Source organism: Geotrypetes seraphini, chromosome 1 (genome assembly GCF_902459505.1).
Source record: "Geotrypetes seraphini chromosome 1, aGeoSer1.1, whole genome shotgun sequence".
NCBI lineage: Eukaryota > Metazoa > Chordata > Amphibia > Gymnophiona > Dermophiidae > Geotrypetes > Geotrypetes seraphini.
This window is the reverse complement of record NC_047084.1, coordinates 548,212,181-548,235,463: the sequence shown is the minus strand read 5'-3', so window position 1 is coordinate 548,235,463 and position 23,283 is coordinate 548,212,181. Positions and strand designations below refer to the sequence as shown.

The following is a 23,283-nucleotide window of genomic DNA, read 5'->3' as shown; positions in this document are numbered from 1 at the left end:
TTCTGCACAAGAAATGTTCAAGCGATACCTTAGTGAGATTTTGAAGGTACCAGAGGCTTCACACCTACCTCTCTCAAAAATGTATTATTTGTCTAGGAGAATAAAAACTCAAGTAGCTAATCAGCAGAATTTTCTCAGATAGCCTTGATTTGTAAAGTGAGAATGTACCCTGATGTATCTAGACCCACCCAGAAAAGAAGAAAGCAATTTTTTGTTCTGAGACCCCAGGTATTGCAGTTAGGAGCAACCTTCATTTTACGATATCCATGTAAATGTGTAATGGTATATAAACATAATAGCTATGTATTTTATGAGCCGCAGCAACTAGTTAAATTTATTTCCACACAGACTATACCTGCTTCATGAGATTTGCACTCCAGTTAATCTGCTCAAAGGAAATTGCTCCGGAGGCTTTTAAGCTCCATCCTTATTCCCTTTTGCTTATTGCTTGGTTAGTAAAAGTTTATTCAATCATCCTACAGCTCTGTCCCTCATTATAGTGGACTAACTATACTTTGGAGTGTATAATTTAATTTGTAACTATTAAGTAGGAATAATTTTATTCTTGCTAATTATCTATATTTCAGTTTCCATTGTATTTTTTCTTTTTGACTTGTTTTATTGTCAAATGTATAAACTGCAATAAATAAATTAAAAAAAAAAAATAGGTCTTAGCGTACCCTTATATGGGTCTTTCCCCACACTAAGGCCATTTTTACCGCACACATAAAAACCTCTGATTTTTTTTTTTGGGGGGGGAGGGTTATTGATGGCCATGTGCTAATGTTGTCATTAGCATGCAGGAACTTTAAAATATTACTGCAGGAGCACTTTTCGACACCCATTTTCTAGAATGATTTACTGAGCAGTTATTGCGTGAAGACATGATTTGCACTATACCCGAACTTGAATGTGATTGTAGCTGCTGTAAAATTAAAACCGCAAGAGTCTTCACTTAAAATTTGCTCTCTGATTTAATACTCAAGGCCTGTCATCTGGACCCCTGAAGAAGGCAAAACAAGGTATTGTAACAAGCAGTGTACAAACCTGGAGGGGACCCTGTTAAATTATTAAATGGATTGGGGGGGTTCACCACGGGGGCTGTTCGGGGGCATTGTGGTGGTTTGGCGTACAGGAGGGTTCAGCATGGGGACTGTTGGCAGGAGGCAGGAGGGAGTCAGTATCCCTCCTGCCATTTTGGCACGCATGGGGGGGTGTTCAGCAATGGGGCGTTTTGTCAGTTGGGGGAGGCTTTTTTTTATTTATTTATTTTTTTTACAGGCCTGATATTTTGCGTGTGTAATACATGCAAAATATCAGTAAAATAAAAAAATAAAAAAAAAATGAAAGAAAAGAAACAGGTAACACAGTTACTGACTGACAGGTCTGCAGCAATTGGGTTTTAGGATAGTAAAACCCGATTCAAGATAGCCAAGCAATTGTTAGTGAATCAATTGCTTGGCTATTTTGCATGGGGTTTTACTAATTTGCATGGGAGGATTGTAGCGCAGAATGATCGGGCAGCAGTTTAGTGAATCGGGTCGGGGAACGATTACAAAACCAGTAAAACTGGTTTTGCGATCGTCGGTACAGGATTGCAAGGTTTTTTTTAATTTAATCTGTTTAGTAGGGGGATTATCATATGATTCTGAATTATCAGGATAATTGAACAGCTCCTAGTTTTCTCATTAGATCTAAGGACTTATGTTTCTAATTTCTTTTAAACCTTCCCTCCACCAACCTAACACATTGGAGCAGAACTAGGATGGGCTTAGTCTATTGAATGACAAATTATGGGCTTCTTTTACAAAGGTGCGTTAGGGCCTTAATGTGCGTAATAGCGCGCGCTAGCCGCTACCGCCTCCTCTTGAGCAGGCAGTAGTTTTTTGGCTAGCATGTGCTAATCCGATGCGTGCACTAAAACGCTAGCACACCTTTATAAAAGGAGCCATATATGTCTCTGTATTTGGCATATTAATCAAAACACATGTTTCCCAGCCTCAGGGTATCAAATTGCTGTGGTTACAAATCATATATAACTTTATGAATTACTTAAGCTCATTAAGAAAGGAATCGTGATTCTCTATTCTGAAGTACTGTACTTCTAGGCAAAAAAAAAAATATTGAACTTTGTACAGAAACTAGTCTTATAGCCCGTTACATTAATGGGTGCTAGAATATATGTGTGTGTGTCTTTCTTTCTTTCTTTCTCTCTTTCTCTCCTTCTTCTCCTCTCCTTCTGTATGTCTGCCTTTCTTTCTGTCTTTCTTTTTCCTCGGCTGTCCACCCATTCTCCCTTCCTTTTACCTTCCCTGTGTCCACCACCACTCCTTCACTGCTCCCCTTATCCAGCAGCAGCCCTTCTCCCTTTTTTAAATCTCTTCCCTGTCCATCAACACCTCTTTCCTGCTCCCCCGTCCAGCAGTAGGCCTCCCTTCCTTTTTCTTCCCCCCTAGCACCTCTTTCTTGCTCCCCCGTCCAGCAGTAGGCCTTCATTCCTTTTTCTTTCCCCCTAGCACCTCTTTCCTGCTCCCCCGTCCAGCAGTAGGCCTCCCTTCCTTTTTCTACCCCCCCCCCCCCAGTCTGCAGACGCTGACAGCCGCGGTGGCCTGCAGCCACCAACAGCCGCCGTGGCAGACAGCCTCCGCGCCGCCCAAAGCCGACATCTGCCTTGGGAGAGAGAGATGCGTGGAAGCGCGCATGCGCACTCCTACCTGCGGGGACCTACAGCGCACGGAAAACGGGAGCACGCAGGTAAGAGTGCGCATTCGCGGCTTAGGCTTTTATTATATTAGATGGGTGGGGAGCAAATGTAATGATTTAAGAGGAGGTAGAAAATACAATGCTGAATTTTAAACACTAATCCTTTAGCAGCACATTTTTTGAGGAGTGTTCTCTCCTGCAGATACAGCCTGGATGGCATTGAGGCATGCTGACTGAGTAACCTGAGGTAATTGAAAAGTCCTAGGGCTAGATGCACAAAGCTCTGTAGAAAATACTGTGGTGGGAGCTATTTGTGCGGAGAATCGCTGGTAAAAGGGGGAAGGAACTGGGCCTCAGAAGAGCAGTCACTAGGCACAGCTCCTCCCTCCTTTCAGGCTAGCTGCTGTCCGTGCCCTAAACAGCTGAGTGACTTCAGGGCTTCCCCTGCCGCTCAGCTGTTTAGGGCAGGGGGAGCAGCTTTTTTGGATTTTTAGTGAGCGCAGCTGTTGTGCATGTCCAGTCTTACTTGCAAGGAAATGTTTTGGGTTTCAGGGCCCTAGTTTCCTTATTAGCAAGCTCCAGCAATCCTCAAACCTCTCCTGATGTCCAAATAAAACTGGACATGCTCCCACAAGGGACAAGGAATCCCACAAACAAAGGCTAACATCCATAATTCCTAAATCACAGATTATAGAATAAATGACCCCAAATCATAGAGTGCAAAATTGAAATGCATTCTTCCTTAGAATGATAATAGAAAACCAAGGGAGCTCATTCCTTGACCCCTTCCTCTATGTTTGTAGCCTAAGGAAAATCCCAGATTCAGCATTGCAGAATCTCTTCCTACACAACTATGTAAGACAGAGAAAAATGTTTATTCTCCTGACTGCTTTATCTCTGTTTGCCTTGTATGTTTCAGACTGTTTTTCCTATTGTTTCCAGTCAACAATGGGTGCAATTTTTATAAAGCTTTTTTTTCTATGTGTGTCAAACAAGCATGCTTGACACACAGTAAAAGGGCTTTTTTTGAAATTGTACAGCTGAATATACATACCAACAAGATTGTACATGTAGGCATTCCTAGAGGTGCAGCTGTAGAAGAATTAGAATGTACATGGGTATACATATGGAGAATATGTACTGTATATCCTGCTTCAGAGCAAGTGTAAATTTGTGTGAGGGCATTTGCAGCATTCTGGGGCTAGTTCTGGATACCTCTTTAATAAAAACACATATGGACCTATATTATCTTTTTTTTTTTTTTTTTTTGAAATGGTGTGCCAGATGTCTGGATTTACCCAGATGTGGCCTCTTATTTATTTTTATTTATTTTATAACATTTTATTGAAGGAATCAAATATATATATACAATAAAATAAAACAAGGAGATATTCATTACAATTTGATTCACAATTATAATATATCCATACAAATTACTATCATTCCTCCAAAATATATTTCCATATGACCTATTTTATTCCTCTCTATCCCCTGTTCCCTTCCCCCCTTCCTTTCCCCCATTCCTTTTATTACCAATTATAACGTTGTATTGAATGAATTAAACAAATATGCCATTCAAATATTTCCAAACAAATTACAATCACCCCCCCTATTCCCTCCCCTCCCCCTGAATCTTTATAAAATATGTAGCTGTTTTTGACATTCTGCATATATGCTGTGTTTGAAAATCAAGCCCAATATGTTTATTGTGTAGCAAGGATCCAGTGGGACTTTAGACTATTACTGGCTTGAAACATATATTAAAGTAATAAAAGGTTTAGATTTCCATGGAATTGAGAAGCACAAGGATAGGAAAAGTGGGATGGGTGGCTGAAGTCTGTTCAAGGTATCTGTGGTGGTCACAGGCACCAAAACTGTGCCAGAGTACAAACGTGCATAGTATAGACACCAGAGAGTTGCGCAGGGACAGAAATCCCACCCGTCCCTGCCAAAATCTCACACGTCCCCGTGAGGAATCCCCTCTGTCCCCACCCGTCCCTATAAACTTCAGAAATAGTTATTTTATTTAATTATGCTACTGAATTAAAGGCTCTGGTAGAAACCCATTTACAAATAAGCAAAGACACTTTATTAATTTGGAAATATTAATTGGGAAGAATACATACTTTGTAAACGGGTTTCTACCAGAGTCTCTAATGTAAATATAAAATATAAATACTCAGCTGATTAGAACCCCCAAGCTGTCAGCTGAGGACTTCCTTTGCAGTTGGCCGGAGGTCCCTTTTGCCAAGCTTGGCAGGCAGCAGTAGCGTCCCTGAGTCACAGATGCTGGCACCTCAGTGGCTCATGGATATTGCCAGCGACTGCTGTGCTTGGTGGAGGGGAGTTCTGGCGGTGCTGGGGGATCCCCACCAGTCACAGCAAGGGTCAGCAAGTACTTCAACACTGTAGAAATAAAACCAGAAATATGTTTCCTTTTCTTTTGAACACAATACAAAGACATCTGCTATATACATTTCCCAAAGCTAATATATTTTAGTCAATAAATTCTGTTTTTTACCTTTGTTGTCTGGAGACTTATTTTTCCATAAAGTTGGTCCCAGTTTCTTTATTCCGCTTTCCCATCTTCTGTAAATTCTTATGTTCTATTGGTTCCTCCTACCATGGTCCAGCATTTATCCCTTTCTCATCTTTCACCCCTGCCCACCAGTCCCATGCCCAACATTTCTCCTTCTATCACCCCTCTCCAGCACCATGTCAAACTAATGGATGAGAATCATAGGGAAGTGATCCTGGGGCTTGATGAGTCTGCCCAGGCTAGCGGTTACCGGATCTTGACCCCCGGCAAACAGCAGACCTCTCTTGATTGCAGATCTGGTCTACAAATTGGTCCCTCGGTGCCCCTTAGCAGTGAATCCCCCAGAACAATCCAAAACCAGAATCCATAGAAAATTAGACAAATGGTTCGACAATGAACTACTCCAACTCAAAAGACAATACAGACAACTAGAAAGAAAATGGAGAAAAAGTAGCCTAGACTCCACAAAAATAGCATGGAGAACACTACACCAAAAATACAAACAAAAGCTAAAAGAAAAAAGAAAGACATACTACACAAAACAAGTAGGAGAAGGATCCCAAGACACAAAAAAGCTATTCCAGTTATTTAAAAAACTCACAAGACACCACACCATATTTGACCAATAACAACTCCCCCCTCCCTCAGCTACTGTATTAGCCACATTCTTCAAAAATAAGATCGCAAATATCAGAGCCACATTTAATGGAACACCTACTCACCTAGAAGAAATCTCAACTTCCCCCACAGAAAAAGAATTGATAGCAGCAGACAGAATCTGGCCCCACTTCTCACCTATACAATGGTTAGACTTCAACAAACTATATAACAAATACAATCACGCAGTCTGTGAACATAACCACTGCCCACTATACCTATTGAAAACCTTCAGTACACTATTCTGCACTCTGCTTCTACAATGGATACAAACCCTACTCACAGATGGCCAGTTCCCACAAAACCTCAACGAAATCATCATAATTCCGATCCTAAAAGACCCCAAAGGAGCAACAGACCAACCATCCAACTATAGACCCATAGATAAAAGGTTTGTTTAACTTAGGCGAAGCCTACTCTCCCGAGTGTCTAAGTTTTTTTTGTCAGAGTAGGTTTCTATTTCTATTCCGGCAATACCTTGCGGTTCAGGAAAGGAATGGAAAACAAAGATGAAAATGTTATAATGCCTTTGTATTGCTCTGTGGTATGTTTATTTCTAGGAAAAGCAGCATAAAATCTGTTTTACTTTTTGGGATCTTGCCAGGTACTTGTGATCTGGGTTGGCCACTGTTGGAAACAGGATACTAGGCTTCATGGACATTCAGTCTGTCTCAGTATGGCAACTCTTATGTTCTTATGATTTTTTTAAAAATATGCCAGGGAAGAGAGGGTCAAGTTGGGAATTGGGGATGTGCACTACAACTATTTATTATATCTATAGTGTTATCAGTCACACGCAGCACTGTACATTAAACAAACAAGATGGTCCCTAATCTAGACACCAGGAGCATCTGTATTTTGAGTAAGTCAGAGGTGTCTGGTGGGGTCAGTGGGCAGGGGGAGGGAAATAGAGAATGACATGGTGACAAAATTCATCACCATTCCCGTCCCCGTGGATAACCGCGGGAAACCATTGTGTGTCATTCTTTAGTGTCTATCTCAACCTCAGTCCTTCTATACCAGCATTCTTCAATTCAAGGCTTGAGGGTCAGTGGCTGTGCCCATTCATACTCTGATTCTTCCCTCTCTCCTTAAAGAATGTCATGGAGATGGTTTCCCGCGGTTATCCGCGGGGACAGGAACTGTTATGAATTCTGTCACTGTGTCATTCTCTAAAGGGAGACTGTCACTGTGGCTCTCAGCACTCCTATAGACCTGGTGGTATTGAGCCGTCACATCAGCACACAGACCTGCATTGCTGAGGATAGCTAATATGATTTTTATCCTAAATTTTAATATGCTTTGTGCTGATGTCTACAGTGGGAGTAACTTTAGTGTAGAAATCCTTTTCACATGCAGCAGCAATTAACATGCAAATAAACTACTTGTTAACCCACACGCTGCAGCCTGCAGTAGCTTTCTGCATTGGCTCCTCAGTTCAGTCCGTCCAGTGTTTGAGAAATAAAGGCATGCTTTTTGACATTAGTCCAAAGCTTTTGTGCTTTAATTAAGAATAATGTATTTTAGTGCTCCCTTTAGGAACATTCAAAGTACTGAAAGACTTAACTGACCACAAGGAGGTTCCCTAATTAATGTTTGTATAGTCAATAGGAAAAAAAATGTTTCAAGTTGTTGCTTAAGGAAGCAGTTTAGGGTTTGTCAGGTGACCCAGGCCCCGATGCACAATGCTCCGACGCCACAGTAAAAATTACCATGGCAGGAGTGATTTTTTTTCCCCAATGGCTGATTCTCAGCATGAATATCATGGAAATTATATCCACACTATTCATGCAGAGCAGCACCGATAAAAGGAGAAGGAACTGTACCTGACGCCTGCGCAGAAGAGCGATCGCTAGGCACAGCTCCTCTCAGATTTTTTTGCTTCTCTCCCTGCCTGCTGATCAGCACCGGCAGGACTCCCCAAAGCCGCCCCGGCTTTGAGGCTTCACCTGCTGGCTCAGTAAACAGTATCTATAGAACAGTGGTCTCAAACATGCGGCCCGGGGCCACATGCGCCCACCAAGTACTATTTTGAGGCCCTCGGTATGTTTATCAGAATCACAAAAGTAAAATAAAACAGTTTCTTGATCATATGTCTCTTTAGCTATAAATGACAATATTATTAATAAGACTTAGCTAAAAGGAAAGCTTTATAAATTATAAAGAGTTTTACCTCATGCAAAATTGTTATTTCTTTAATAAGACATTAACTATTTTTTTCTACAGCCCTCCAAGTACTTACAAATCCAAAATGTGGCCCTGCAATGGGATTGAGTTTGAGACCACTGCTATAGAATATGTGCATAAAACCAAAGTTGTATAGCCTAATGGAGTTAAACCACACATAGAGTTATCAGATTTTTCTTTGGGAAAATCCGGACCCATGGCCAAGCCCCAAGAAATGCCCAGTTCTGCCTCTTTCCCACCCTGTTCCGCCTCTAGTCCTGCCCCCAGACAGTATCCATGCATGCATGATACAATGATGTCATACACATGCACAATGTGACCGTGTTGCATTTGTGCAATCATGGATGCTTCTTCCCGATGCGATTATGTTGGGAAGCTTCTCAAAGTGCTGGGTTTTGAAAAGCCGTCCAAACCCCTGGACATGTCCTCAAAAGGAGGAAATGTCCGGGGAAATCCGGACATCTGGTAACCCTAACAACACACAAAAGAACATAAGAATAGCCTTACTGGGTCAGACCAATGGTCATCAAGCCCAGTAGCCCGTTCTCATGGTAGCCAATCCAGCTCACTAGTAGAAGAAAAGCAAGATGATATGCCTTGTAATGTATGTATAGAAATATCTAAGGCATAGTGCCTGCATAATGAGACAAGGTTTTGGGGTTAATAAGACCAAAGTGGAAACTTTGGTCTCATTGCTAAGCAATGTGTGGCATAAAGCACAGCACCTTACCCTACCATCTATACAGTAAAACATTATATTGTGATGAATTGTAGCAGTAGAGCAGAGTGATTTGTGAAGATTGAGGGAAAGATGGATAGTGCAGGCAGATTTTGCAAGAAAATGTGTTTTGTCATAGACCTGGAACTGGGGAGAAAATTTACCTTTCAGCAGGACAGTGATAATGATCCTAAGAAAAAGCAACAATGGGGTGGCTTGGTAAGATGAAAGTGAATTATCTTGAATGGCCTAGTTGAAGATAAGACCTGAATCTAATACAAAATTTGCAGCAAAACTTGATTGCAGTCAACAGATGATTTCTAGCCAACTTGGAAGAGTCTGAACTATACTTCAAAGAACAATAAGCAAAACTGCATCTTTCCACTGTATAACATTGGTAAATGGTTATATCACCCACTCCTTTACTAATGCGTAGCGGAGGTTTTAGCGCTGGCAGCAGTGGTAACTGCTCCGACGCTCATAGAATTCCTATGAGCATTGGAGCAGTTACAGCCACTGCCGGCACTAAAACCCGCGCTACACATTAGTAAAGAAGGGGGTTAGTCATCCTGCCTTCCACCAGGTACTGGATCAAGAGGTATAAGGACTTGTGTGATTGAGTTTTTGGTTTCTTATTCTTAATTAAATTTCAACAATTCTATAAATGTTATTTAATTTTGTAAGTATGGAGAGGCATAATCAAAAAATACATCTAAGTCCTTTTGGGGCCTAAGTCGATAGTTGCCCAAAGTCGGACATGTCTAAAGTCCATTCTCGAAAAATACATCCAAAAACATTTGGGGGGGGGGAGGGGGAGAATCATCTACTTGTACGTCCAGCTGTTTGATCATCCAGACTGCTAAGTCGTCTATCTTTAGACCCCATTCTCGTCCAAAAAGTAAAAAATGCCTAGAATAAGACCTAGAACAAGACATTTTGGATGTGGGAGGGGCCAGCAAATTGATGGACTGGCCACCCAGACATTGCAACAGAGTAGTGTAGCACCTTATAGGGCATTGCTGTGAGCTTCACAAAAAGGGTGCCACATAAACATCTCACCACACCTCCCTTACAGGTCATGGTGAGCCCCTACAAAACACCCCTAAAACCTACTATACCCACCTGTCTACAACCCCAATGGCTGCAGGTGCCACCTATATGGCAGTACAGTAGGCTTTGGGTTTTTTTTGGTGGACTCACATTTTCCATCATGAATGCAGTGGTTAGAGTGGCTTATGGGCCTGGGTCCTCCTCTCTGGTTCATTAGCCCATCCCCAAGACTACTTAAGCCACCTCTGTGCAGCTCTGCTAGGCTTTCCTATGCCAGGTGCTGATATTCTGGAGGCATGTATGTATGTTTTTATTCCTCTTTTTATGGTAGAGTGGGGGGGATCAGTAATCACTAGGGGAGTGTGTGGGATCTGTATTTTGTATCTGCAGTGGTTATCTGGTCACTTTGGATACCTTCTGGGCATTTAGACCTGTTTTTAGATCGCCTAAGTCAGTGTTCTTCAACCTTTTTACACCCGTGGACCGGCAGAAATAAAAAAATTATTACTAAGACTGAAATTTAAAAAAACCATTTCCGCCCCATCTCCACGAGCTCAGTCCCCGCAAACCATCTGATCCCATCTGCACAAGCCTCAGTTATGATTTTATATTGAATGTATTTTATTAAAGTATAAAAAGAAACCATATTCTGTACAATTGTCATTTTATAAATACAAATAGAGAGCAAGGACCAACAAAACCCCTGTCTCTCCTCCCCTTCACATATATCCCCTCTGCTATCAAGAAAACTCAACAAGCCAAGTTATTACAGAATGCTACACAGAAATATCATGCTAACAGTATATTGAAGTCACACATGACAGGAATACTGTTAGGGGAGTCCCCCTGGTAAGAGAGCCCTAAGCCAGCTGGAAGCTAAAGAATCACTGCCGGGGCTTTGCAGTCCCCAGTTATGTCTCTAGCAGGATATATATTTCAAATCTGATATATTCTAATGACAAAATAGAAATAAAATTATTATTTTTTTTTTACCTTTTGTTGTCTCTGGTTTCATCTTCTTTTCACTCTTTTCCTTCCAGCATCTGCCCTGTCTCTTCAATCCAGCATCTGCCCGTTCCATCCACTGTCTGTCCTCTCCCCCTTCCATATGTAGCTGACTTCTTTCTATGCCCCTCTCCCCTTTTTACATCATTCATTCCAGCTTCACTGCTTTCTTCATTTTTATCTCTCCTACACCAGATCTAGCATATTTATCCCTCTCTCATTTTTTCTGCTTACCCCCTTTCCAGCATCAATCTCTCTCTTCTTTCTCATTCCTCTGTCTCTCCCCTTTCCCTCATCTGATCTCTCCATTTCACCATGACCCCTGACCCTCTTCCCCTCCTGTAATCTCCCTGCCAGCTATTTCCTTCCTTTTTTCCTTCTTCCTTCCCTCCTCCCCCCATCCAACATTAACTGTCTTCCCATCCCTTTCCCTCCTCCCCTCCCAGTAGTATCTCTCTTCAACCTCCCTCCATGTCCAGTAGCAGCTCTCCCTTTATCCGTCAGCTTCCCAGCCTCCAACAGTGACATCCTCTCCTTCCAGCATCTCTCAATACTTCCTTAGACAGCCTTGGGTCCGTTGCCGCCTCTGAGGAAAGGGGAAGTTGCTGAAGCGAATCACTGCTCTGGCAAGTATGAGAGCTGCTGGGAGGGGAGACAGCCACTATCGAAGGCTCCCCATGATCTTGCTCCTGCACACCCTGCACATTCGCGCCACCTCCCCCCCCCCCCCCCCCGCAAGCCGGCACAAACAGCGTTGCACTGCAGGTCCTGCCACCCAAGACGAGCCCGAGGCCCCTACCCACCGCCCTGCCCTCGAGTCTTCAAGAGTGAGTGGCCCGCATAAGGAAAGCTCAGGGCCAGCGCCGCACCACTCGCTCACCCGTGGACTCTGTCAACAACCCGGTGGCAGCCAGCGAATACGGCACGACCCCGCAGCCGCATGGGCTCAACCCGCTGCACTCTCAGCCCAGATGCTGCCGATGGCCCCAATCCACACGCTGGCCCCACGTACACTGACCAACTCCCTTGTATCTACAGCTCTCTCCCTTCCAGCTGCACCTTCTCCGTGGCCCTCTTTGGTGACTCAGCAGGGGCAGCAATCAAGACAGGCTGCTGATGTCAGAACCTTCTCTCTCTGCGTTCCACCTATTTTGTTTCAACTTCCTGTTTCTGCATAGGCGAGACTCACAGAGGGAAGGCCTCTGACGTCGGCAGCCTGTCTTGATCGCCTGAGGCTGGGTGGAACATCAGATTTCCGCCAACACCACCAGGGTAGGAAATTTAACCGCGTTGATCTTGATGGCCCTGCGCGGACCGGCAGAAATTTTCTGCGGACCGAAGGTTGAAGAACAGTGGCCTAAGTCACTACGTATAAGTTCCATCTAGGCAGTCTTGTTAAACTTTCGGTTATACTTGCAGTACGACTAAGTCTAGGTCAGCTCACGTCCCGTCCCACTCTCACCACTCCTCCTAAAACTCCCCTTTCAGCTCTGGTGTACAGCGGTACTGAAAAGGCCTAAGTTGTTTTTAGATACATCTAAAACCCATTTTGATTATTGGCAACTTGGGCGGGATTTTAGACATATTTCTGTTTCAATTATGATCCCCGTAGTGTATGTATGAGACAAACTCCTTCCTCAGTTCATTTAAAAATTGCATTTTTTCTGACAGTAATTCTGAAAAAATGTGCAATAATTTGAAGACTTCTACAAGGCACCATAATTTTTGCTCTAAATCATCTCAATTTCCTGAAAACGGTATTAATTCACCCTGGGTGTCTGTTACTAACTGTCCAATATATATGCATGTATTTTTCTGGAAACTTTAGAAAGACAATAATTTGACACAAAATAGTGCCCAAGGCAAAACTTTGTAACTTTGTAAATTTGTAACACTCTTTCTTAGGCGCTAAATTGAAAGCTTGCTTGAAAGTCCTTTTATGGAAAAGTTTGGCTTGTATGTTTTCATTTTCCTATAACCAAAAAAGGGGGAGAGAGGAAGCTCTTCAAATCCAAAAAGACAGAACACAAGAGCAATGGCTAACCTGAATGTGGTAGTCAGGAGCCAATGCTAGGTAGAGCCAGTGTTATTGAGATATGTGCATTTTGGACCCCAGTTCGTTTACAGAAGTTAGATAGCTCTAAATCTAATAGATGCTGGCACTGTCATCTTGAAGCTGGGACATTAGATCATTTGTTATTCTATTGTCCATTAATACTTGCTTTTTGGAAATCAATATGGAGTCAAATAAATAGTTTGTTAGATAATCCGGTGGCATTATCCTATGACACCATATTGTTTGGCATGTCAATGAGGGCTAAAAGCCAAATATCCTCTAATAATAATAAGCTTCTACTCATTATGACAGGAGTTACCATACAACAGATCACGAATAATTGGAAAAATTGGGACAGGCTGAATTATAGCTTTTGGTGGAACTCTTTGTGTCACATATTTAAAATGGAAAGGGTAATTGCCATACAGCAGGGAAATTTTAAGAAATTTCAGGTTATTTGGGATCCATTAACAAGATACTGTAAAGATTGAAATTACTACATAGAATACATATTAACTTTTTCCCTTTTGTTCATACATGTCTAGGGTGGGGTAGGGGGGTGGTGGTGGTAATATTTTATAGTTTCTTTTGCTTATGAATAATTGTTGGGTATAAGGGAGGGGGGATATTTGATGCAAGTTAGAATTTGATGATATATTAAGTGATGTAAAAGTATAAAATGATTGTATTATTTGTTACACTTATTGTGAGTTTTAAAAATGAATAAAGATTAAAAAAAAAAAAGGGGAGAGAGGAAGCTCTTCCAATCCAGAAAGACAGAACACAAGAGCAATGATTAACCTGAATGTGGTAAACAGGAGCCAATGCTAGGTAGAGCCAGTGTTATTGAGAAATGTGATGAGTGGTACCATCTACATCAAGCACTTTGGAAAATCACTTGAGTAGTGAGAGAGAAGGAAGCTGCAGTTAACATTTCACACACAGGGCTCCTTTTATCAAGCCGCGTTAGGGGGGGGGGTTAACGCGCACGACGTTTCATCATGCGCTAACCCCCGCGCTGGCCAAAAACTACCGCCTGCTCAAGAGGAGGTGATAGCGGCTAGTGCGGCCGGCGGTTTAACGCGGGCTATTACGCGCATTAAACTGCTAGCGCGGCTTGATAAAAGGAACCACAGTGTTTATCCCCCTTTTTTCTTTTAAGTATTTAGATTTTTTATTCCTGATGCAGTCTCTTAGCGGTTGGAATTGGTAGCGTTCGTCACTTATCTCAATAAAACTGGTTCCACACTTCATTGGTTTCTGACAATCCCATTTTGGCTCTGTTTTCTCTTATGTTTTGCTTTTTCTTTATGGCAAAAGGTAAGTTTATTTCAAAAGTTTGGAAGCAAAAATGTTTGTAGTTCTGTTGTTCTCTTATCCTGTTTTTCTTTCCTTTAAATGAAATCTGATGCAGTATTATTTTCAATTGCCAAATTATGGATTGCTGCGTATTTTTTTCCTTTGGGATCTAACAGTTTGCTCTTGTTCCACTGGATTACAAATAGGCTTGGCATCTGATCCCATAAACCTTTAGTCACAATTGGTGTGAATTTTCTTCTGTTTTATACTGTTATATACTTTAGTTTACTCATTGCAGAGATTGGACTTTGCTGGGACTGTGCACCACTAGGCTTCTTCATGGAGCTTTCTAATTAAAGGCCTAGACCCAGATATCATCCATCACTACATATTGACTTCCTTCCTCTCAGGGTCTGTGAATACTGCCTCTAAAGCATTGCTAGACTCCCACAGATCTGAGAAGCTAAAAACTGAGGCCTGGATGCACTAAACTCTCTGATCGTCTAATGATTGTTGTTAAACCAGTTTGACTGATGTACACAATGGTTCACTGCGTGCTTTTCCATTCATTTGTACATTCTCTGACTCTGCCATTCAAATGACCTCATTAGTATTGAAATTAGGTCATTAATATTAAAATGAGGCCTCCAATCGATGCCCATAACATCACTAGGGCATGCCTTAAATCTATAAATGGCTACTAAGGGCCTGAGATTACTGACAGGTATAACCTATCAGCAACTGTCTGCCATATTTTTTCCTTTCTTTTTTTTTGATGGGCATAGATGATCTGAGTGTGTTATACATGCACAATATCTGCCCCATAAAAAAAAGTTGTGCTGGCCCCCCGATGATGCCCTGGACCTCAAATGAAGAGAGGCAGGAGGGATGCACACTTCCTCCTGCTTTGGCCACTTGGACCACTTCACACTCCCCCCCCCCCCCCCCGGTGAAAATCCTGGACAACCCCTCTCCTCCTGTGAAGATCCTCGGCAGGAGGGATGCCAATTCCTGCCTCAGCTACCAGGATTCCTCCACGAAGATTGCGTGACCCAAACAGCCGCTTCCCCAATGAAAATCACAGCCACCTGGACACTCTTCCCACCCCTAAGGCCACCTGGACACCCACCCCCAAGGCCACCTGGACACCCCCCACGAAGATCCTCAGGAGGGATGTCCACTCTCTGTGGCCCCCCCACCCCATACCTTAAAAAAGAAATGACAGCAGGAGGAATGCCTAGTCCCTCCTGCCCTTAGGCCCGCCTCTTCAAAATAGCAGGCCTTCCCCTTTCCAGTGCATCCTGGGATGCACCAGGAGGAACTAAAGGCCCTGATTGGCTCAGGTGCCTAAGGCCCCTCCCCCTGGGAGAGCATCACAATTTTTTTTTAATGGGGACAGATACTGTATGTGTGTAACACACACACACACACAAAACATCTGTGCAAATTTAAAAAATAATAAAGAGAAAAGTCTTCCTTCCCCAAACAGCTGAGTGGCAGGAGTCTTCTGCAGGGCTTCCCGTGCTGCACAGCTGTTGCTTCCCCTACTGGCTCTGTGAATGTGTCAAAATCAGTTTTCCAGTGACTGGTGGTGTGGGATTATGGCAGACCTCTGCAAAACTAATTTGCATGGAAAGTCATTGATAAATCAATTGTTTTAAATTCAAACAATGAATCGGCCCACAGTGACTCAGTGAACATTTTTAGTGTATCTGGGCCTGGGTGCTGCGCTTTGAAGTTGGGTCTTTGTGCAGTAAAGACACTACCTCTGGGCTTGTCCACTACTAGTTTAAGAAGACAACCTGGGCCCAGTTGTCTCCATTTTGTATCTATTATACTTCTGCTTTTTAGGACTCAAATTTAAATGGTCTAGATTATTTTTCTTTTGAAAGGACAGGAAAGTGCTTTAAAACTATCAGCTTTAAATGTTAAACTCTTACAAGTACTTTCTAGCTTTACCAATAGTTTTGTTAACCTTGTTTGAGATGATTTTTCATAGGAAAGGAATTGCCTCATAGTGCACCAGTGTAAAATCTGCCTTTGTGTCCTGCCCCTATTAGCAGCCTATGAGCTATCTTGTTTGCAAGATTACGAGAAGGTTCCCCATGGACTGCCCTGCCTTTTATTTTCTTATTAGAATTTACCTTACCTTGAAACAATATAGCAAAACAATTTAAGCAGTAATCTTAGCATTTTACTGATGGATTAAGTTGCTCAACATGTTTTGACAGTATTATGAATGTTAAGTACCAGAAGTTTGTTTATCACTTGCTTAACATTCCTGAAAAAGTTCTTCTGCATATGTTTGGTAAATCAGTAGATTAAGCTGCTGGCAGAAAAACTGCTGGCAGTAGCTGTTTAGCTGTGATAAAGAAAAAAAATATGGATGTGGTCACATTGTTGTCAACGAATAGTTCATGTACTGATGAAATTCTTTATTTTATATTTTTCAATTTACAAATTTTACAAGGCACATAGGGCCAGATTCACTAAACGCACCAATTGTGTCCCTACCAGTTTGTGATCGTTCCCTGACCTGATTTTTCCCTGACCCGGTTCACTAACCTTGTGGCCGATCAATCTCCCACTCGATCCGATCCACCCATGCAAATGAGGGGAAATTGCCTGCCTAAGTAGGAAGGCAGTGATTCACTAAGCAGAAGAAGAAACGCTGACTGGGGTTGCCGATCTGAAAAGAAGTGACGGCTGAGGACCAGTCGCAGCTGTCCTTGCCGACTATCCTGCTCTCTGCCGCCAAATTATTCCCCATATTTCCGCAAAAAGCGCCCTGCAGTGCGAGTCCGTGGTTTTAACCCGTGGGTTAAAAACATGTTCTTTTTTGGATTTAGCGTGTTCTGTTCCATTCCACTCAAGTAAACTGCAGCCACCCCTCCCCTTTTATTTTGACCTCGCTCGTGCCGAGAGCAAGCGCATGCGCGGATCGTATCTATAGCCATCCAGGATGTTCTGCGCGTGCGTCGTAATCGCTCTGCAGCGATCCGTGGGGTCACTGTGGGGTGTGTGTTCGATCACTTAATTTGGGGTCTCTTTAGTGAATCGGTCGCCTGGCCCACGGATCGCTCGGATCAGTGAGTTTAGTGAATCTAGGCCATATTCCTTGTAACAAATTAGAGTAACAAATGCAGGGTCAAATAGAGGCTATGTGGGATCTTATTTCTTTTTTTTCTTATTTTTTCTATCAAGCCCTGAATAAAAGGGAAAATCAACAGAAAAATAAAGGGACGTATCTCAAAAAAGGTAAACAATTCTAAGCATATAAAACTCTTAATTAGACAGTACTTAACATGAACTACTAAACCTGCTTACTAAAGATTGCATCTATCCTCAAAGCATCATCACCCGATACTATATGGAAAACTTTATCACAAGAAATTCTTTCAGGTACATGGGTTAAAAAAATCTGACACAAGAACATTTTACTAAACATTTCACAGGATATTAAGGAAGACTGACTATAAACAGCACTGCGTATGTCTGGTAGCATTCTAGAAATAATTAATAATAATAATAATAATAATAATAGTAGTAGTCCTTTACACCTTGATGGAGCTGAAGAAATAGTTTTCTTCTCTTCTGCCTCTCTAGACAAAAATCATGAAAACACCACACATAAATTCTGCTGACTGACAACAGAAAATCAAATGCATTATCAAATTCATATTAGCCTCAAAGACCAAAGAAACCAGTAGAATGGCTCGATCTGTCATCCTCAGATTAAGCCTCAAGTATAAATGACACATTGAAATAATCCAGCACTTCCTACATGTTCTCTCTCTTTTTTTCTCTTACTACCACTAGAAGTGCCCCTTCTTGAAAGGTAAATAATACACATTTTGAAATGGTGGCAATGCTTTCATAAGTATTTTCAGCTCTTCCAATAAATATTTCTTATATTCATATATTCAGCTTGTTCTCAACATGGTACACACTAACAGAATCACCAGCCAGCTTAGGTTGTACTCTGTAAATATCTTTAAGCTTCTTCCTTAATGCACTCAGCCCTTCTTGCCAAACTATTTTCTCCTCCACACAGGTCACCTCGCATACGTAACACATGACATACGTGACTTTGATCTGTCTGATACCATTGTGGCAGTTCTTATGAATCAAATGTAAACATTTCTACATCCGCAAAAACCTTAGCTCCTCAAAAATCAGATGCTGATAAGAATGCACACATTTTCTCCATGGAAGTTATCTTGCAAAGAAAACAAAAAATTCTAATTCTCATGCCATTTGAGTAATAGCCTCTAGTAATAGCAACATAAATCTCTTCATGGAAGTTGCCATACCAAAAAAAGAAAAGAAAAATAAAATTGCCACCAGTAATAGCAACATAAATCTCTCCACTGTAAGGAACATTGTGAAATAATACAAAAGCTGAAAAACTCCTAACTCAACATAGGTATAGCAAAATGAATTAGCACTAATCATAGCACTAATTCCTATGATTCAAACATAGAGAATGACATGGGGGACAAATTTCCCCCCATCCCCGCAGGAACTCAATTTCCCCATCCCGTCCCCATGAGTTTTGTTGCTGTTCCTGCCCCTGTCCCTGCCTTGAACACTTATGATTATAAAGTGTTTCAGGCTTGTGCAGACGAGGATGGCGCTTGCAGGAATGGGACATGAACAGGAAAAGAACTTGCGGGGTCGGGAAAATGAGTTCCCGCGGGACATGGAAAAATTTTCCTCTTGTCATTCTGTAAGCCTTACCAAAGACTAGGCAGCACTACAAATATTATATGGGGCACACCAATATACCTACTCCAGGTAAAAGTAAATAAGTGGAACTGTTATAGATCTTAACACAAATGCAAATGAAATACCGCATATCAGTCACACATAAAACATAGACAAATCGTTACCAAATACAGAACAAGGGATTACAAATTATGATGACAATTATTTGTTCATTCCTTTTCATAGGTACTGCAGTTGGATTGTGAGTCCATTGGGACAGAGAGGGAAATTATTCAAAGTACCAAATTAGATTTTTGGCTAAGTTTTATTTTTTATTTGTTTTCTTCTAAACTGCTTCGAAACTAGTGTGATGATTTAGTGCCATTTGAACTCATATAAAATAAAATAAAATTAGAAATGTAAAGAGAAAAATTGAACTGTGAACCCCAAGATTTCAAACTAGGCATGAACCACAACACAGGAGAAAACCCCCCTGAGAATTTAAAGACGTCCATGATGCACATTTCCCAAAACTAACATATTCTACCAATGAAATTCAAAATAAAACCTTTTTTTTTTGCTTTAATTTTCTGGGCATGTTTGTCCTGGTTTCCTTTTCTGCTTTCCTCACTTTCTTCTCTGTGTCTTTCCTTGGGTGTTGTATGTCTGTACTTTTTCCACTTACCTCCTATCTTCTTCCATTCCCTCAGTACATTCATCTCCGACATATATCCTCTCTCTCTCTCTCTTCTGTTTGCCCGTTTAGATTTCACCCTCTCTCTCTTCAGTGCTCCATCTGTGCCTTATTTCGGCTTCAAAAACTCCAGCAGCAATAAGTCTCTCTCAGTGATCCCCAAACCTACCCTGGAGGAACGCCAGCAAATCAGGTTTTCAGGATATCCATAATCAATATTCATTTGTAATGTTTAATACCCAGTCTGAACAAGTAGGTCAAGATGGTTTATAAAATTAGTAGTATGTGTAAGTTTGAAATCTTTTGGTGGCCTTCAGAGCTTTCTCATATTTATACTGTGGCCCTTTTCATGAAAAAGGTTGGAGACTACTGCTCTAATCCAATGTTTCTCAACATGTCCTGGCGTACCCCCTTGTCAGTCAGGTTTTCAGGATATCCACAATAAATATGCATAAACTTGATTTGCATACACTGTCTGTATTATATGCAAATTTCTTTCATGCATGTTCATTGTGGATATACTGAAAACCTGACTAGTAAGGGGATACTCCATGGCCGAGTTGAAAAACACTGCTGTAGTTCATTCCCCATTCTTGTGCTTTTCAGTTGCCTCTATTCACTGTCTAGACCAGTGTTCTTCAACCTTTTTACACCCGTGGACTGGCAGAAAAAAAAGAATTATTTTGTGGACCGGCAAACTACTAGGACTAAAATTTTAAAACCCCGTTTCCGCCCCATCTCCATGAGCTCGGTCCCCACAAATCATCTGATCCCATCCACACAAGCCTCAGTTATGATTTTATATTGAATGTATTTTATTAAAGTATAAAAAGAAACAATATTCTGTACAATTGTCATTTTATAAATACAAATAATTCAGAGCAAGGATCAACAAAATCCCTGTCTCCCTTCCCCTTCACATATATCCCCTCTACTATCAAGAAAACTGAACAAGCCAAATTATTACAGAATGCTACACAGAAATATCATGCTAACAGAATACTGCAGTCACACATGACAGGAACAGTTTTAGGGGAGTGCAACTAGGGCAACTGCCCCCTGGTCAGAGAGCACCTTAAGCCAGCTGGAAGCTAAAGAAGCACTGCCTGGGTTTTGCAGTCCCCGGTTATGTCTAACACCAGCTCTAGCAGGATATATATTTTAAATCTGATATATTCTAATCTCAAAATAGAAATAAAATTATTTTTTTCTACCTTTTGTCGTCTCTGGTTTCTGCTTTCAATCTTCTTTTCACTCTCTTCCTTCCAGCGTCTGCCCTCTCTGTCTCTTCAATCCAGCATCTGCCCCTTCCATCCACTGTCTGTCCTCTCCCCCTTTCATATGGTATCTGTCTTCTTTCTATGCCCCTCTCCCCTTTACATCCAGCTTGTGCCTCCTCTCTCCTTTTTACATGATTCATTTCAGCTTCACTGCTCTCTTCATTTTTATCTCTCCTACACCAGATCTATCATCGTTGTCCCTCTCTGCTTATTTTTCTGCTGACCCCTTCCTATCATCAATCTCTCTACTTTCTCATGCCTCTGTCTCCCCTTCCCCTCCTCTAATCTCTCTGCCAGCTGTTTCCTTCCTTTTTTCATTCTCCCTTCCCTTCTCCTCCTCCTCCTGTCCAGCAGTAACTCTCTTCCCTTCCTCCCCTCCCAGCAGCATCTCTCCTTCTCCCTCTCCAGTAGCAGCTGTCCCTTTTTTTCCTTTGCCCAGCAGCTTCCCAGACTCCTTTCCCTCCTCCCCTCCCAGCAGCATCTCTCCTTCTCCCTCTCCAGTAGCAGCTGTCCCTTTTTTCCCCTTGCCCAGCAGCTTCCCAGACTCCTTTTCCTCCTCCCCTCCCAGCAGCATCTCTCCTTCTCCCTCTCCAGTAGCAGCTATCCCTTTTTTTCCCTTGCCCAGCAGCTTCCCAAACTCCTTTCCCTCCTCCCCTCCCAGCAGCATCTCTCCTTCTCCCTCTCCAGTAGCAGCTGTCCCTTTTTTCCCCTTGCCCAGCAGCTTCCCAGACTCCTTTTCCTCCTCCCCTCCCAGCAGCATCTCTCCTTCTCCCTCTCCAGTAGCAGCTGTCCCTTTTTTTCCCTTGCCCAGCAGCTTCCCAGACTCCTTTCCCTCCTCCCCTCCCAGCAGCATCTCTCCTTCTCCCTCTCCAGTAGCAGCTGTCCCTTTTTTTCCCTTGCCAAGCAGCTTCCCAGATTCCTTTCCCTCCTCCCCTCCAGCAGCATCTTTCCTTCTCCCTCTCCAGTAGCAGCTGTCCCTGTTTCCCCTTGCCCAGCAGCTTCCCAGACTCCAATAGTGGCTTTCTCCCCTCCCAGCAGCTCTCCTTACTTCCCAGCGCAGCGATTCAGGAAGGCAGTCTCGGGTCCTTTGTTGGGTTGCGCCGCCTCTGAGGAAAGAGGAAGTTGCATCATCAGAGGCAGCCGCGACTCAGCAAAAGCCCCGACGCTGCCTTCGTGAATCGCTGCGCTGGGAAGTAAAGGAGAACCGCAGAGAGGGGAGAAAGCCACTGTCGGAGGCTTCCCAAGATCTCTCCGGCCCAGCACAGACTTCAGCTGTTGATCTTGCCGGCCCTGTGCGGACCGGCAGGAAATTGAAGGGAGTTAATCTTACTGGCCCTGCGCGGACCGGCAAAAATTTCCTGCGGACCAGCGGTTGAAGAACTGTGGTCTAGACTATTGCAAAGAGAACCCTTGAATAGGATTACTATATGGCTCCAGAAAAAGGAGGACAGATTGAGATATCCAGGTTTTACTTCCATTGAAAGCAATGGAAGTAAAACCTGAATGTCACAATCCATCCTCCTTTTTCTGCAGCCATATGGTAACCCTACGCCTTAAAGGTAGGGCAGCAGAGCCCCCTGTTGAGCCAGGCACCTGAGAACAGGCTCTCACACTTTGGGCTAGATTCACTGACCTTTTTTTCCGGGGGCGATCCGTGGCCGATTCCACCAGGCCCGATCGATTCACACTGCGAACAAATTCAAATTAGAGCAATCAGAGGAACGCCCCCCTCCAACCACATGGATCGCGAGTTTGCGATCCTGACACATGCGCAGACCATCTGCTTTCTCTGCAGATGGTCTGCGCATGCATTTTGGGTCTGGGTTTATTTGGTTTTTTGTTGCTGGTTTGTTTGTTTGCGCTGACTCTCCTGCTCTCCCCTTCCAGCTGCTCTTGCCACCTAGACTCTCCTACTCTATGCCGCCCTTCCCCACAGTGCAGCCCCACTTTAAAACCACGGGCTGCACTGTGGGGAAGGGTGGCATTTTTCCCCACAGACTCAGCAGGCTTGCTGTTTGAACAGGCCCCGACTCTCCTGCTCTCCCCAGCCCGGCAGCAGCAGCCTCTGCCCTTTCGCCGACTGTCAGCTGGTCATGCCCTGCTCTCTGCCGCCTTCCCTTTAGTACGAGCCCACGGGTTTAAAGCGGGGCTGCACTGCAGCGTGCAGCCCCGCTTTAAACCCGCAGGCTCGCAGTACAAGGAAGGTGGCAGAGAGGATATGGGGGGAGAAAGCAGGGCTGGAAGATCGGGATTGTTGCTTGCAGGAAAAAACCTGAAGATCGGGGCAGAGTGCAGGGCAGCAATGGAGCAGGAGAGTCTGATGGCCATTTGCGACTGGTCCCCAGCAGTCGCTTTTTGGTTGATAGGCCAGCCCAGTCGGATCGGGAA

At 43.0% G+C, this 23,283-nt stretch overlaps 1 protein-coding gene across 5 annotated transcripts in view; it reads left to right on the top strand.

The window, feature by feature from the left end:
• PAM (peptidylglycine alpha-amidating monooxygenase) overlaps positions 1-23,283 on the top strand; it is a 616,313-nt gene that overhangs the window by 136,745 nt on the left and 456,285 nt on the right. For 4 of the 5 annotated variants that reach the window (XM_033929183.1, XM_033929180.1, XM_033929182.1 and 1 more), the window contains exon 2: positions 17,419-17,472. The exons of the other annotated variant lie outside the window; for it this stretch is intronic. The gene's annotated coding sequence lies outside the window, so the exon portion shown is untranslated. The remainder of the gene's footprint in view (positions 1-17,418; positions 17,473-23,283) is intronic. 5 annotated transcript variants of the gene reach the window in all.